This window comes from Leucoraja erinacea, chromosome 12, assembly GCF_028641065.1.
Source record: "Leucoraja erinacea ecotype New England chromosome 12, Leri_hhj_1, whole genome shotgun sequence".
NCBI classification, from domain to species: domain Eukaryota; kingdom Metazoa; phylum Chordata; class Chondrichthyes; order Rajiformes; family Rajidae; genus Leucoraja; species Leucoraja erinaceus.
In genome coordinates, this window is record NC_073388.1 from 32,841,404 (window position 1) to 32,856,868 (window position 15,465).

Sequence of the window (15,465 nt, forward strand, 5' to 3'; positions counted from 1 at the left end):
CATATTTCAAGTGAAAAACGAGAACTGCACTGCTTAGAAAATATTTCTTTCAAATGAAATCAGAAATTGCAACTGAAAATCTACATAGTATATTATCTCTGTTGATATCCATTACAGTGAAGTTTAACAAAAATGTTGTTGTCTGAAGAAGAATCCTGACCCAAAACATCACCTATCCATGTTGTCCAAAGATCTTCTCTGTCCCGCTGAGTCACCCCAGCACTTTGTGTTGTTTTTTTTTGTAAACTAGCATCTGCAGTTCCTTGTATCCACATATTAACACATTTCAAGTTCCCTATATTAATCTTTAACTCCTGGTTAAATGTTTAGTTACAGCTGATTTTATATCCTTTAGAAATATCATGTTAATCACAGTTGTTTAATTGGCAACTTGGTTTGACTATAGTTAATCCAGTCAATATTGAAAAACTAAAATTGAAATGGAAATTGTTGAATATTGTATCAACCACAGCTTGCTAAATCTAAGTTTCAATGAGAAAATAACTTTGGATTAGTATAATCACCAGAATCCTTGCCCTCTTTCGACTTTGTATTTTCATTGAAGTAATAGACGATAACCTGGAATTTACAATAATATTGTATATTCTAACATCACCGAGGATTACATTGGATGACATCTTCTGATATTTACCAACACCTAAGTGCAGGAGGAAATCAAAAGACTGTCAACATCCTCCACAACCATGACCAGTGATACTTTACCGAATCATTTTACATGAATTACCAGAAGGATATGTGGTACAGGTACTTATCTACACTAAACACTAAACACACCAAAATGTTGTGTGTGTCAATTTAAGTGTTTGTAAGAAATTCTTCGGTCTATTTGAAGAACTATTGTAAAATCTCATCAAAAATACCTCAGGTAGATCGTAGAGGGCAGAGCACTGCAATGGATCTCAAAGTTTCTGCGAAAAGGTCATCAAAATAACTGAGTAAATGTTAGAACAATGAATGGTTAACAGGTTCCCTTGTTGTTAACTGGAAAATTAGGACCAATATATTTTTCCAAGCAAGCAGCTGTAACGAAAGTTCTGTCACATGGAATCCAATTCATGAGAAATTCCAATGTATACCCTTTAACAATCTACAGAATAGAAATTGGTTACAAATTAGCCTGCCCAAAGAAGCTGATGGTCCAACAACTGATTTTGATTTTGAGTTTTATTGAATTTCTATGTATCTAACCCATGAGGTTAATTAGTGGTTACACAAAAAAGCTGGAGAAACTCAGCGGGTGCAGCAGCATCTATGGAGCGAAGGAAATAGGCAACGTTTCGGGCCGAAACCCTTCTTCAGACTGATCGGGGGCGGGGGTGGGTGGGGACAAGAAAGGGGAAAAGGAGGAGTAGCCAGAAGGCTGGGGGATGGGGAGGAGACAGCAGGGGGGCTGAGGAAGGGGAGGAGACAGCAAGGACTAACAAAATTGGGAGAATTCGATGTTCATGCCCCCCGGGGTGCAGACTCCCCAAACGGAATATGAGGTGCTGTTCCTCCAATTTCCGGTGCTGCTCGCTGTGGCCATGGAGGAGACCCAGGACAGAGAGGTCGGAGGCGGAGTGGGAAGGGGAGTTGAAGTGCTGAGCCACCGGGCGGTCAGCTTGGTTATTGCGGACCGAGCGGAGGTGTTCGGCGAAACGATCGCCCAACCTCCGCTTGGTCTCACCGATATAGATCTGCTGACATCTAGAGCAGCGGACGCAATAGATGAGGTTGGAAGAGATGCAGGTAAACCTCTGTCGCACCTGGAACGATTGCTTGGGTCCTTGAACGGAGTCGAGGGGGGAGGTAAAGGGACAAGTGTTGCATCTCTTAGTGGTCTAGTCTTTCTGCTGTTGATTAGTTAATTAGTGGTCTAGTCTTTGTGCTATTGAATTCCATACTTCTACTACTTACACCATAAACAGTGTAAAAACAGTGTTTAAATGAACACACAGATCTTTTATGCTGGCTTCAACCTCCATTACTGTGCTGAACATTTATAAACCTCAAGAGCATGGGCTTCATAAATGTTCAGCAAAGCAATACTCATGGAGTTATAGAGTTATATAGAATTGAGCAGGTCTTTCGGTTCAACTCGTCCAATTCCCCCAAGCTGCCTGAGCTGTCAACCTATGCACCCTTTGCTTTCCTACTCAACCCATGCACACACTTTTTACTTGGAGACAAAGAGGATTGCTGGAATCTTGTGCAACGGTTAAAGTATCGGAAGATCTCGGCGGATCAGGCAGCTTTTGAAGAGGAAATGGGCAGGTGATGTTTTGTGTTGGGTCCCTTCTTTAGACAGGATCTTGGACTTTTTCCTTGCTGTGTTTGTTGTCTCAAAAGTTAAGACTGGCACTGTTATATTTTGATCAAGTACATGGATGTTGAGAGTGGACAAACTAATTATCCCAGAAAAATGGTGGGCATGTTACAGTTAAGAGAAGTCCTGTCTGAATTGAATCTCCAAGCCCACAGATATGGTAGCCAGGATTTGGCAACTAGATATGTTTTTCCCTCTTGACTTCTCGGGCACCGAAGCAAATCTTGGGTCTTAAATTAATTTTCTGTAACCAGAGAGCGATTTTCAGTTGTTTGATAGCTTGCAGGCAACAAAGTAAAACTGAATGGCAGAAAATTTGTAGAAATATGTAGCTTAACATATAGTAACAACAACCCCTTTCACTTCCAAAACAGTCGTTTCCCTTTTTCCTGATGTAGGAGATACCGCAAGTGAAGGGTTGTATATATGTCTAATGGGGTGAATAACCCGTAAACACAAGGAACACAGTGCTGGAGTAACTTGGCGGTTCAGGCTGGATCTCTGGAGAATTTGGATAGACAATGTTTTGTGTTCGGACCATTCTTCAGTATGTTTGCAGCATGGGATTGAAAGCTGGGAGGAAAGTGATTGGTGGATACAGATAAGGCAGGGTTTTGATTGGCAGATGGTTGGGCAAAGGCAGAAATTAAAAAAAAAATGTTTGAGATAAGGAGTTAAGGATACAAGAATTGTAAAGCCAAAGGAAGGAATATAGTGGGAAGGGGAAAGGGAGAAAATGGGGTGGCCTGGGGGGGGGGGGGGGGGGGGGGGGGGGGGGGGGGGGGGGTGGTTGTCGTATGTTAGTTATCCAAATTTGGATAATTCAATGTTAATGCCAAGCTACCAAAGCGGAATACGAGGTGCTTGGTCAAAAGTGTTATATTCTTATATGCCCCAACATAGAACTATGAAATTCTTGGTTGTGGCAGCAAAAAAGATACGTAAATGTAGTAATCGTAAACACCATGATAAATATGTGTGTTGTATATATATTATACACACACACATAAGTTTTGCTGTAAAATTAATTTACATTTAATATTTGTTTTATTTCTAGTAGTTTCTAGCAGTCCAAAGTGTTATAGAGGCACGGGAGGGGTATCATTAGTGGGATGTACCTTACAGAGCCATATGCTCTTCTAAATTCAAGCAGTTTGTATTTGAAATACAACATGCTTATTCAGATCATATTTAGATTCAGAAAATAAATCTGCCTAAAAATCACCTGCTTATGGTAATGAAGTAGCCAAATTGGCTATAATAATTGTTCCATTTTCAAGATTTATTTGTATTGTTAGGATTTTACTCAATTGTAGGATTCAGTTTAACTGATATTTTAACCGTGTTCAATTAAAAAACATTTTGCAAATGTCTGGCAACTGAACCACAAATACTTATCTACTGTATCTCATTAGTTAATATGTCTATCGCACAACGCTTATCCCAGCTATTTAATATATAATGAAAGTGAATGTGGATTAGATGAATGCACAGAATCCAAAGTGCATATTTTCAGGTGTCATCTAGATGAGGCAACAAATTATTAGACTGTACTTAACTCTTTACAGTAATCCCTGCTTTCTGATATGGAGCATCACCATATCATAAGGATAGATAATAGCAAAAATTCTTATAAAAATAATCTCTAATGTGATTTTAGATTTTAATTTTTCAAGTGGTTTGATGTCTCTTTCACATAATTGTTCTTTCCCCTAATAATCTGTTTTTTGATAGATCATCTCTCTAGATTTTAGATTAGTTGCTAATTTACTTAGTAGTCAGAGTTCGTTTCCAGCTCCAAATAGAAGCTGAAGCTTCAGAGGAATTAATTTTACTGGTAATAATAAGGAACTGTAGATGCAGGTTTATACCAAAGAGAGACAAAATGCTAGAGTAACTCAACGGGACCAGCAGCCTCAAAAAAGATCCCGACCCGAAACTCTACCTATCCATTTTCTCCAGAGATGCTGGTTGATCCGCTGAATTACACCAACATTTTGTGTCTGTTTTTATTTTGCTAGTGATGGCCCATTAGCTCTGTTTGGCACTGGTGATTCCAAGGTTACTGAAGATCTTGAATTACACACACAGTGGCATCATCATATATAATTTATCGGATGGGTGGCATAGTGGTGTGGCTAGTAGAGCTATGTCCTCACAGTACCCGAGACCTCCGTTCGATCCCGGCCACGCGTGTTGTCTGTGTGGAGTTTGCACATCATACCTGAGACTGCATGCGTTTCCTCCACTTGCTTGAGGTTCCTCCCACATCCCAAAGATGTGGGTTTGTAGGTTAATTGACCTCTGTAAAACTGCCCCTAATGTGCAGGGTGTGAATGAGAAAGTGGGTAACATAGAACTAGTGTGAACGGGTAATCAGTGATCAGAGTGAACTCATTGGGCTGAGGAGCCTTTTCATGCTGTACTTCTAAAACTTAAAACCTAATATGTGACAATAGCAATAGAACATTTAAATCATATTACTCTGTTCTTAGTTCTTGGTACTGCATAAATTCCTTGTGCGTTGATTGTCTGCTGGATGAACCTTATGCTGACAGATCATTAGTGAATGGTAGTGAAAGATGCCCAGGTCCTTTCCATTTCAATACTGCATGCACCACCTCTAATTATAACTTATTAATAGTCATCTTAATATGCACCTGAAATCTACAAAATCTTACCAAATGTATCTTTAGCTGAGCTAATGCTATCCTTCACAATTCCATTCTCATATTTCATGGTTAGTTCAAGATTTTTTTCAATTGTTCTCTGATTTCATTCAATGTTCTAAACTTTAAATGTTCACCCACAAGTAGATCACACAAGTTTCATAATCATAATCAAACTTTATTAGCCAGGTATGTTTTGCAACATACGGGGAATTTGATTTGCCATACAGTCATAACAATAAAAAGAAACTGAACACACAAAATACATTTTAACATGAGCATCTACCCAAATGACTCCTCCACATTCCTCACTGTGATGGACTGCAAAAAAAGTTCAATCTCTTCCTTCTTTGTCCTCCAGCGGTCGGGGGACTCTAACCTTCCGTTGGCGGGACAATCTTACTCCCGTAGCCGGCGGTGGGCCTCCTCATCGAGGTGATCAAGCTCATGCATCGGAGGGGAATCTCAGCTCCTCCGCGCCGGGTTTAACCACAATATTGAGAAATATATTCAAAAGTTTACTAATTTCTATGTTTAGCTGTCCTTACTGCGTTTTACCTCTGTGCATTTATAAATTCTTTTACATTTTGTAGTTCTCTATTATCTTTCAGTAAATCTCTCTTTTGGCACTTTGATGTAAAATGCCAGTAGTCTGGCAAGAGTTGACAATAGGGAACTGACTGAACTTGGTACTGGTTAGTATTGGTTTATTATTGTCATATGTACTGAGAAACTGGGGAAAGCTTTTGTTTATGTGTTATTCAATTGAATCAGATAATACTATACATAAAGAAACTTCAAGCATTTGCAGAACCTGTAATGTTGATTTGCTGAAAGGTAAGCTCTGGATCCAAGATGGCCTTGAAAGATGCAATGTAATTATGGAGACTCATTAGATTATTAGATCATTATTAGATAATTTGCTACCCAGAAATTGACTGACAATAGACTTTGACCAGAAAAGCCACGCACTTACCTCCATAATGTTTGGGACAAAGACCCATCATTTATTTACTTGATTCTGTACTCCACAATTTGAGATTTGTATTTTTTTAAAAAATCACATGTGGTTAAAGTGCACATTGTCAGATTTTAATAAAGGCCATTTTTATACATTTTGGTTTCACCATGTAGAAATTACAGCAGTGCTAATAGTCCCCCCATTTCGAGGCACCATAATGTTTGGGACAGCAATGTCATGTTAATGAAAGTAGTCATGTTTAGTATTTTGTTGCATATCCTTTGCATGCAATGACTGTTTGAAGTCTGCGATTCATGGACATCACTAGTTGCTGGATGTCTTCTCTGGTGACGCTTTGCCAGGCCTGTATTACAGTCATCTTTACCTTATGCTTGTTTTGGGGGCTAGTACCCTTCGGTTTTCTCTTCAGCATATAAAAGGCATGCTCAATTGGGTTCAGATCGGGTTATTGACTTGGGCACTTAAGAATTGACCATTTTTTAGCTTTGAAAAACTCCTTTGTTGCTTTAACAGTATGTTTGGGATCATTGTCTTGCTGTAGAATGAACCGCCGGCCAATGAGTTTTGTTGCATTTGTTTGAACTTGAGCAGATAGGATGCGTCTATACACTTCAGAATCCATTATGCTACTACCATCAACAGTTATATCATCACTGAAGATAAGTAAGTCAGTACCTTCAGCAGCCATACACCCCCACCATCACAGATGAGGTGGTATGCTTTGGATAGAAACATAGAAACATAGAAATTAGGTGCAGGAGTAGGCCATTCGGCCCTTCGAGCCTGCACCGCCATTTAATATGATCATGGCTGATCATCAAACTCAGTATCCCGTACCTGCCTTTTCTCCATACCCTCTGATCCCCTTGGCCACAAGGGCCACATCTAACTCCCTCTTAAATATAGCCAATGAACTGGCCTCAACTACCCGCTGTGGCAGAGAGTTCCAGAGATTCACCACTCTCTGTGTGAAAAAAGTTCTCCTCATCTCGGTTTTAAAGGATTTCCCCCTTATCCTTAAGCTGTGACCCCTTGTCCTGGACTTCCCCAACATCGGAAACAATCTTCCTGCATCTAGCCTGTCCAACCCCTTAAGAATTTTGTAAGTTTCTATAAGATCCCCTCTCAATCTCCTAAACTCTAGAGAGTATAAACCAAGTCTATCCAGTCTTTCTTCATAAGACAGTCCTGACATCCCAGGAATCAGTCTGGTGAACCTTCTCTGCACTCCCTCTATGGCAATAATGTCCTTCCTCAGATTTGGAGACCAAAACTGCACGCAATACTCCAGGTGTGGTCTCACCAAGACCCTATACAACTGCAGTAGAACCTCCCTGCTCCTATACTCAAATCCTCTTGCTATGAAAGCCAACATGCCATTCGCTTTCTTTACTGCCTGCTGCACCTGCATGCCTACCTTCAATGACTGGTGTACCATGACACCCAGGTCTCGCTGCATCTCCCCCTTTCCCAATCGGCCACCGTTTAGATAATAATCTGCTTTCCCGTTTTTGCCACCAAAATGGATAACCTCACATTTATCCACATTAAACTGCATCTGCCAAACATTTGCCCACTCACCCAGCCTATCCAAGTCACCTTGCAGTCTCCTAGCATCCTCCTCACACCTAACACTGCCCCCCAGCTTAGTGTCATCCGCAAACTTGGAGATATTGCCTTCAATTCCCTCATCCAGATCATTAATATATATTGTAAATAGCTGGGGTCCCAGTACTGAGCCTTGCGGTACCCCACTAGTCACTGCCTGCCATTGTGAAAAGGACCCGTTTACTCCTACTCTTTGCTTCCTGTTTGCCAGCCAGTTCTCTATCCACATCAATACTGAACCCCCAATGCCATGTGCTTTAAGTTTGTATACTAATCTCTTATGTGGGACCTTGTCGAAAGCCTTCTGGAAGTCCAGATACACCACATCCACTGGTTCTCCCCTATCCACGCTACTAGTTACATCCTCGAAAAATTCTATAAGATTCGTCAGACATGATTTACCTTTCGTAAATCCATGCTGACTTTGTCCAATGATTTCACCACTTTCTAAATGTGCTGCTATCCCATCTTTAATAACTGACTCTAGCAGTTTCCCCACTACCGATGTTAGGCTAACTGGTCTGTAATTCCCCGTTTTCTCTCTCCCTCCCTTCTTAAAAAGTGGGGTTACGTTTGCTACCCGCCAATCCTCTGGAACTACTCCAGAATCTAAGGAGTTTTGAAAGATTATTACTAATGCATCCACTATTTCTGGAGCTACTTCCTTAAGTACTCTGGGATGCAGCCTATCTGGCCCTGGGGATTTATCGGCCTTTAATCCATTCAATTTACCCAACACCACTTCCCGACTAACCTGGATTTCACTCAATTCCTCCACCTCCTTTGACCCGCGGGCCCCTGCTATTTCCGGCAGATCATTTATGTCTTCCTTAGTGAAGACGGAACCAAAGTAGTTATTCAATTGGTCCGCCATATCCTGGTTCCCCATGATCAACTCACCTGTTTCTGACTGCAAGGGACCTACATTTGTTTTAACTAATCTCTTTCTTTTCACATATCTATAAAAACTTTTGCAGTCAGTTTTTATGTTCACTGCCAGTTTTCTTTCATAATCCATTTTTCCTTTTCTAATTAAGCCCTTCGTCCTCCTCTGCTGGTCTCTGAATTTCTCCCAGTCCTCCGGTATGCTGCTTTTTCTGGCTAGTTTGTACGCATCATCCTTTGCTTTGATACTATCCCTGATTTCCCTTGTTATCCATGGATGCACTACCTTCCCTGATTTATTCTTTTGCCAAACTGGGATGAACAATTTTTGTAGTTCATCCATGCAGTCTTTAAATGCCTTCCATTGCATATCCACCGTCAACTCTTTTAGAATTAATTGCCAGTCAATCTTGGCCAATTCACGTCTCATACCCTCAAAGTTACCTTTCTTTAAGTTCAAAACCATTGTTTCTGAATTAACAATGTCACTCTCCATCCTAATGAAGAACTCAACCATATTATGGTCACTCTTGCCCAAGGGGCCACGCACAACAAGACTACTAACTAACCCTTCCTCATTACTCAATACCCAGTCTAAAATAGCCAGCTCTCTCGTTGGTTCCTCTACATGTTGGTTTAGATAACTATCCCGTATACATTCCAAGAAATCCTCTTCCTCAGCACCCCTGCCAGTTTGATTCACCCAATCTATATGTAGATTGAAGTCACCCATTATAACTGCTTTGCCTTTGTCGCAAGCATTTCTAATTTCCTGTTTGATGCCATCCCCAACTTCACTACTACTGTTAGGTGGCCTGTACACAACACCCACCAGCGTTTTCTGCCCCTTATTGTTTCGCAGCTCTACCCATACCGATTCCACATCCTCCAAACTAATGTCCTTCCTTTCCATTGCGTTAATCTCCTCTCTAACCAGCAACACTACCCCACCTCCTTTTCCTTTCTCTCTATCCCTCCTGAATATTGAATATCCCGGGATGTTCAGCTCCCAGCCTTGGTCACCCTGGAGCCATGTCTCCGTGATCCCAACTATATCATAATCATTAATGGCTATCTGCACGTTCAACTCATCCACCTTATTACGAATACTCCTTGCATTGAGACACAAAGCCTTCAGGCTTGTTTTTACAACGCTCTTACCCCTTATACAATTATGTTGAAAAGTGGCCCTTTTTTGATTTTTGCCCTGGTTTTGTCTGCCTGCCACTTTTACTTTTCACCTTGCTACCTATTGCTTCTACCTTCATTTTACACCCCCCTGCCCCTCTGCTCTTGTACCCATCCCCCTGCCACATTAGTTTAAATCCTCCCCGACAGCAGTAGCAAACACCCCCCCAAGGACATTGGTTCCATTCCAGTCCAGGTGCAGACCGTCCTGTTTGTACTGGTCCCACCTCCCCCAGAACTGGTTCCAATGCCCTAAAAATTTGAATCCCTCCCCCTTGCACCATTTTTCAAGCCACGTATTCATCTTGGGCAGTTCCCTCTCTCCTCCATACTTTGCTGTTGCCATCACTCTGATATAAGTTAATCTTTGTCTCATCTGTCCACAAGACCTTGGTTGCTCTTTTAAGTACTTCTTGGCAAACTGTAACCTGGCCATCCTATTTTTGTGGCTAGCCAGTGGTTTGCATTTTGCAATGTAGCCTCTGTATTTTGGTTCATGAAGTCTTCTCCGGACAGTGGTCATTGATAAATCCACACCTGACTCCTGAAGAGTGCTTCTGATCTGTCAGACAGGTGTTTGGGGATTTTTATTTGTTATAGAGATAATTCTTCTGTCATTTGCTGTGGAGGTGTTCCTTGGTCTGCCAGTCCCTTTGCGATTAGTAAGCTCACCAGTACTCTATTTATTCTTAATGATGTTCCAAACAGTTGATTTTGGTAAGCCTAAGGTTTAGCTAATGTCTCTAATAGTTTTATTATTTTTTCTCAGTTTCACATTGGCTTCTTTAACTTTCATTGGCACAACTTTGGTCCTCATGTTGATAATCAGCAATAAAAGTTTCCAAAGGTGATGGACAGACTGGAGGAAAGACTAGGTGCTGAGAGCTCTCTTATACCTGCATTAAGGAGGCAATTAAACACACTTGAACATTTACAAACACCTGTAAAGCCATGTGTTCCAAACATTATGTTGCCCTGAAATGGGGGGACTATGTATAAACACTGCTGTAATTTCTACATTGTGAAACCAAAATGTATAAAAATGGCCTTTAATAAAATCTGGCAATATGCACTTGAACCACATGTGATTCTTTTCTATTACAAATCTTGTTTGTCCCAAACATTATGGAGGGCACTGTAGCTGCTAAAGCTGTCAGATTACTACTTCATGTTCATGACATTTAGAAATATTGAAAAACTATTAATAAATGAATGGATCATTTAAAAATCATGTGAAAACACGTGAATAATTAAAAACATATAAATAAATGTTTAGAAAAGGATGTTTAAAAAAGGTTAATTTATGCCTTCTCTCACTGCAGTGAAGTAGATGGACTGCGTGATCTAAATCTAAACCTCTGGTGCAGTTTGAGTGAACAGTTTCTGTATGGAATTGCTGGGGAATTCAACATGTTGTCTTTCTAATCGTCTCCATGTGAAATTCAAGGTTAGAGCCATTAGGAAAGCTGCAAAGCCAGAAAATTCAAGATTTTAACATTCACGTGTGAGCCTTCTGCTGTGGTGAATTTTAAAGCAAAATGTTATTTTTGTGTTAAAATTCACTACATTTCCGAATTGAGGTTTAGATTTAGATCACAAAGTTCAGCTATACTTGGGAATGTAAGTTCACGGATGTAAGTTGGCTAATTGAAGAACAAAGTGTTTAAAGATCTAGGCTTTAAACCTGGCACAGTGCTAATGTCTGCTGGGCAGCAGTAAAACAAGCACTGGTGGTCTACTACCATTTCTATCACCATAAAATATTCATATTTTTTGTTAGGATACCAGAGGGCATAACTATGAGATGAGAGGGGCTAAGTTTCTGGAGCGCTAGTATGTGTGTTGAGGGCTGAAGGTACTCATTTCTAGAGGGCTAGTATGGACATTGTGGGCCAAATGGATTCTTGGGCTGGCGGCTCAGTCACTCAAGCCTGTTGTGCTGTCAGCTCACTCACTCACGGCTGCTGGGCTGGCAGTTGACCCGTGGCTATTCCTTGAAATTCCATTTCAAGCAGGTTGCAAGGCCACCAAATTCAAGTGCAGTATCATACCATTTCAAGCAGGGTGCAAGGTAACTAAAGACAGCGAGTTGTGACCTCTCCTCCTCCATCTTGCAGAGACTGAGCCGCGCCCACACTCATGGGTTTTATAGTCCCTCCTACCAGAAGGGGCGTGGCCTTTATGGTGTGATTGACAGGAGAGAGAATCTCAACATTTTCTAAACACTAATAACTCTTTTATTTTTCATCAATGAGAAAAATCCTCGACACCTGATGAACGGAGGGGGACTGAGTAAGATGGCCTAAAATCACAGCCATACGTGGTACCTTTTTTCTAAAATCAATATAAAGCGCAAATGGGAAATGGTCAATATTAAACTTTTCATTATATAGAAGGCAGGGCAACTTTAATTAGGCAAGGCGACTTTTATTACGCAAGGCGACTTTTATTAGGCATGGCAACTTTAATTAGGCACGGCAACTTTAATTAGGCACGGCAACTTTAATTAGGCACGGCAACTTTAATTAGGCAAGGCAACTTTAATTAGGCAACACAGCTTTAGCATTTCCAAACCAAATTAAACCCTGCTTTAGCATTTCCAAACCAAAGGCAATACAGCTTTAGGATTTCCAAACCAAAGACAACACAGCTTTAGTATTTCCAAACCAAAGGCAACACAGCTTTAGCTTCAGACTGAGAGACACGACCCTCTCGGTCCCCCATCTTGCAGAGACTGACTGAGGCACTCAACACTTCCGGGTTTTATAGTCCCTCCGGAAGGGGCGTGGCCTTCAGGAGAGAGAATCTCAACATTTTCTAAACACTAATAACTCTTATTTTTCATCGATGGGAAAAATCCTCTTGCCCTGCCCAGCGGAGGGGGACTCTGAGTAAGATGGCCAAAAATCACAGCCGTAAGTGGCAGCGTTTTTCTAAAATCAATATATAGAACAACAGGAAGTGGTCAAGATCAGACTTTTGGTAATATAGATAAGGACATTTCCAAAAGAGTAATCAAAAAGTGTAAGTTTACTTCAAATTTTTACCTCTCAGAACCCGTTTACTGTTTGATTCAAAAATTCTTTAGCTGCTAAATTTTATTTTATTTGCTAAAAGAACAATCAAGTTATGAACAAAAATATGGCTCCTCAGTCCTGCTGTGATTTTTTTTTTCATTATGATCTCTACTTTGACGCTACTTTCCTGCATGATCCAATCATTCTAGCTCAGCAAAGCACATTTTTAGAAATGGGATTAACATTGGAAATAGCATTGCAGCTGTAATATACAAGAGATTGTATTGAAAGCAATATGGAAGGAGAACAGAACAAAAGGAAATATGTATTTTGGTTGGATAATAGGGTTATTAAATTACAAAGGAGATGATGATGTAAGCATAAGTGCTATGTAATATGTGAATGTCATATACAAAGAGCTGTGATAGGCAACAACAAATTTATAACCAAGATTAATTATTTACTGTTTGAATATAATGAAAATAATTGTGATATTCTTGAACCAGAAAGATAAGAAACGGAACAGAATGTAATGTGTCTCAACCAAAAAAAAGACTTGCTGCACTTTGAGAATTATTGGAATACTTTAGGATACGACAGATATATCAGAATGATAGCAGCAGATAAGTCCATTGGCAAGCAATTACAGGCTTTACTTAGTATTTTTGTACTTTGCAGAGTTGTTTTGTACGATATCTACATTTGGTTCTTCATTGTGAAGTGTCAATATTGTAAACCGCAAAACAGTAAAGCAAATTAAAGTAGAAACAGATAGATTAATTGAGAATCAGAATGGGGGGGTCTTGAACTAGTAATAGATCAAAGGATATGTGGCTTTTCCAACATTTGCATAGAAAATTGTTGTGTGACATGAATTGATGTTTCAGGTAGCAGAATGTTCTCTCCACTATGCTGAGTATGGAGGTATTTCATGTTGTGTTTCATGTTGGCATTATTCTTGGCAGGACAGAAATTGAGGAAGTCAATATACTGAATGTGGAGGGTGAAAGATGACAATGATGAATTGAAATGAATTGTGGGTAGGAGAGAAAGGGCAACGTGAGGTTATGCCAAATGGCAGTTCAATGTACTTGAATTATTTTGCTCAATTAACTTCTGACTGAAAGTAGAGGGAGCAAAAGAATGTTCAGAAGTAACTCTGTAAAGTGCAAGTTCAGGTAGTTCTGCTTTGAAGCAGCAGTTCTGTTCCAAAGAAACCACACATTATAGAAAATAGCCTCTACCTTTCTATTGTTGGTGATGGAGAAGTGGCCAGACTGATGTTGGGCAGCAAGGAGGGGGTGGGTAGTGGACGAGGGCCCAGTCTTTGCAGACTGGAGTCAGGTTGTAAGTGGGCGTTTGGGTGTTAAGTGGTGATTGGAGAGAGGTGGATGGGAAAGGGCCCTGTCTTTGCAGACTGGAGTCAGGCTGTAAGTAGGTGTGAAGTGGTGATTGGGGAGGAGTGGGTGGGGAAGGGTCCAGTCTTTACAGAGTCAGGCTGTGACTAGGTGTGAAGTGGTGATTAGGGAGAGGGGGAGGGGGTACCAGGGTTATGTTTCTGTTTATCGGACCTGCAGTAGAACTCATGCTGACCGTTGGTCAGCTGATGATTGTCCAAGGAGCGGGGAGCTTTCCTCTTGTAGCTGGAGATTTCTTGCAATCCCTTCCAAACTGAAGAAGAGTCATTAGCTGAGAACTTGCTCCTCAACTTCAACTCTCCCTCCCAAGAATCTGAGTGAGTCCCACTACAAATTGGAGAAGCAGCACCTCATATTTCGCTTGGGTAGTTTACACCCCAACGATATGAACATTAACTTCCCCAATTTCAGGTAGTCCTTGCTTTCTCCCTCTTTCCCTTCCCCCTTCCCAGCTCTCTCACAGCCTACTGTCTCCACCTCTTTTTTTCTTCTTCCCGCCGCCCCCTCCCCCACCCTCACATCAGTCTGAAGAAGGGTCTCGACCCAAAACATCACCTATTCCTTCGCTCTATAGAAGCTGCCTCACCCCCTGAGTCCCTCCAGCATTTTTGTCTACCTTCAATTTTTCCAGCATCTGTAGTTCTTTCTTAAACACCTCAACATCTCAGAGTACCTTTCCTTGGCAGCTCTGATTCCTCTTCTCAGCTTGTACTGGGCCTGCCTGTGGAAGTCTGCATACCCGCTCCTGTAGGCCTCATCTGTATGGGCCTGTCCCACTTCGGCGACTGCAGGAGACTGTGGTCGCCACATGTTCGCGGGTGGTTGCTGGGGAGTCGCCTACATGGCCGTGAGGAGTTCCCGCATTCTGGGAACTAGTCGCGGCCTCATTGTGGTCGCTGCAAATTTTTCAACATGTTGAAAAATTAGCGGCGATTAGAATGAAGCCGCCATGGAAAGTAGTGAGAAATGTCGTGCCATAGGTGGGTCGCCAGAAGGTCCTAGTGGGTTGCCAGGAGGTTGAAGGTTCTTGTAGGTTTTTGTAGGTTGTAGCCGGTGAATTTCATTGGCTCATTGGGGGAAAAAAACGTAAGCAGTGGTTTTTAGAACCAAGGATAACCGACGGTAATGTTAAATGTCCGCCGAGCTTCACAGCCGTGTATCTCCGGCTTCTTAAAAGTTGTCTGGCTTCTTAAAAGTTTCTCCACTTCTTCTCCCTCCTTCTCGCCCCTCTCCCCTCCTCTTTTAAAGGACTTATCGTACACTGTGTTTTAGCCGTCTTAATTATAGCGCCAACCTTCTTGTTCATCGCAGTGTGTGTCTGTATCGCCTTGGCTTTGCACCGTGTGAATTTCTTAAAGCGCTCCCCTGCTTG

At 41.3% G+C, this 15,465-nt stretch overlaps 1 protein-coding gene across 3 annotated transcripts in view; it reads left to right on the forward strand.

Moving 5' to 3' along the window:
• The window catches only part of diaph2 (diaphanous-related formin 2), a 567,387-nt gene that overhangs the window by 157,221 nt on the left and 394,701 nt on the right, over window positions 1-15,465 (forward strand). The window lies entirely within an intron of this gene.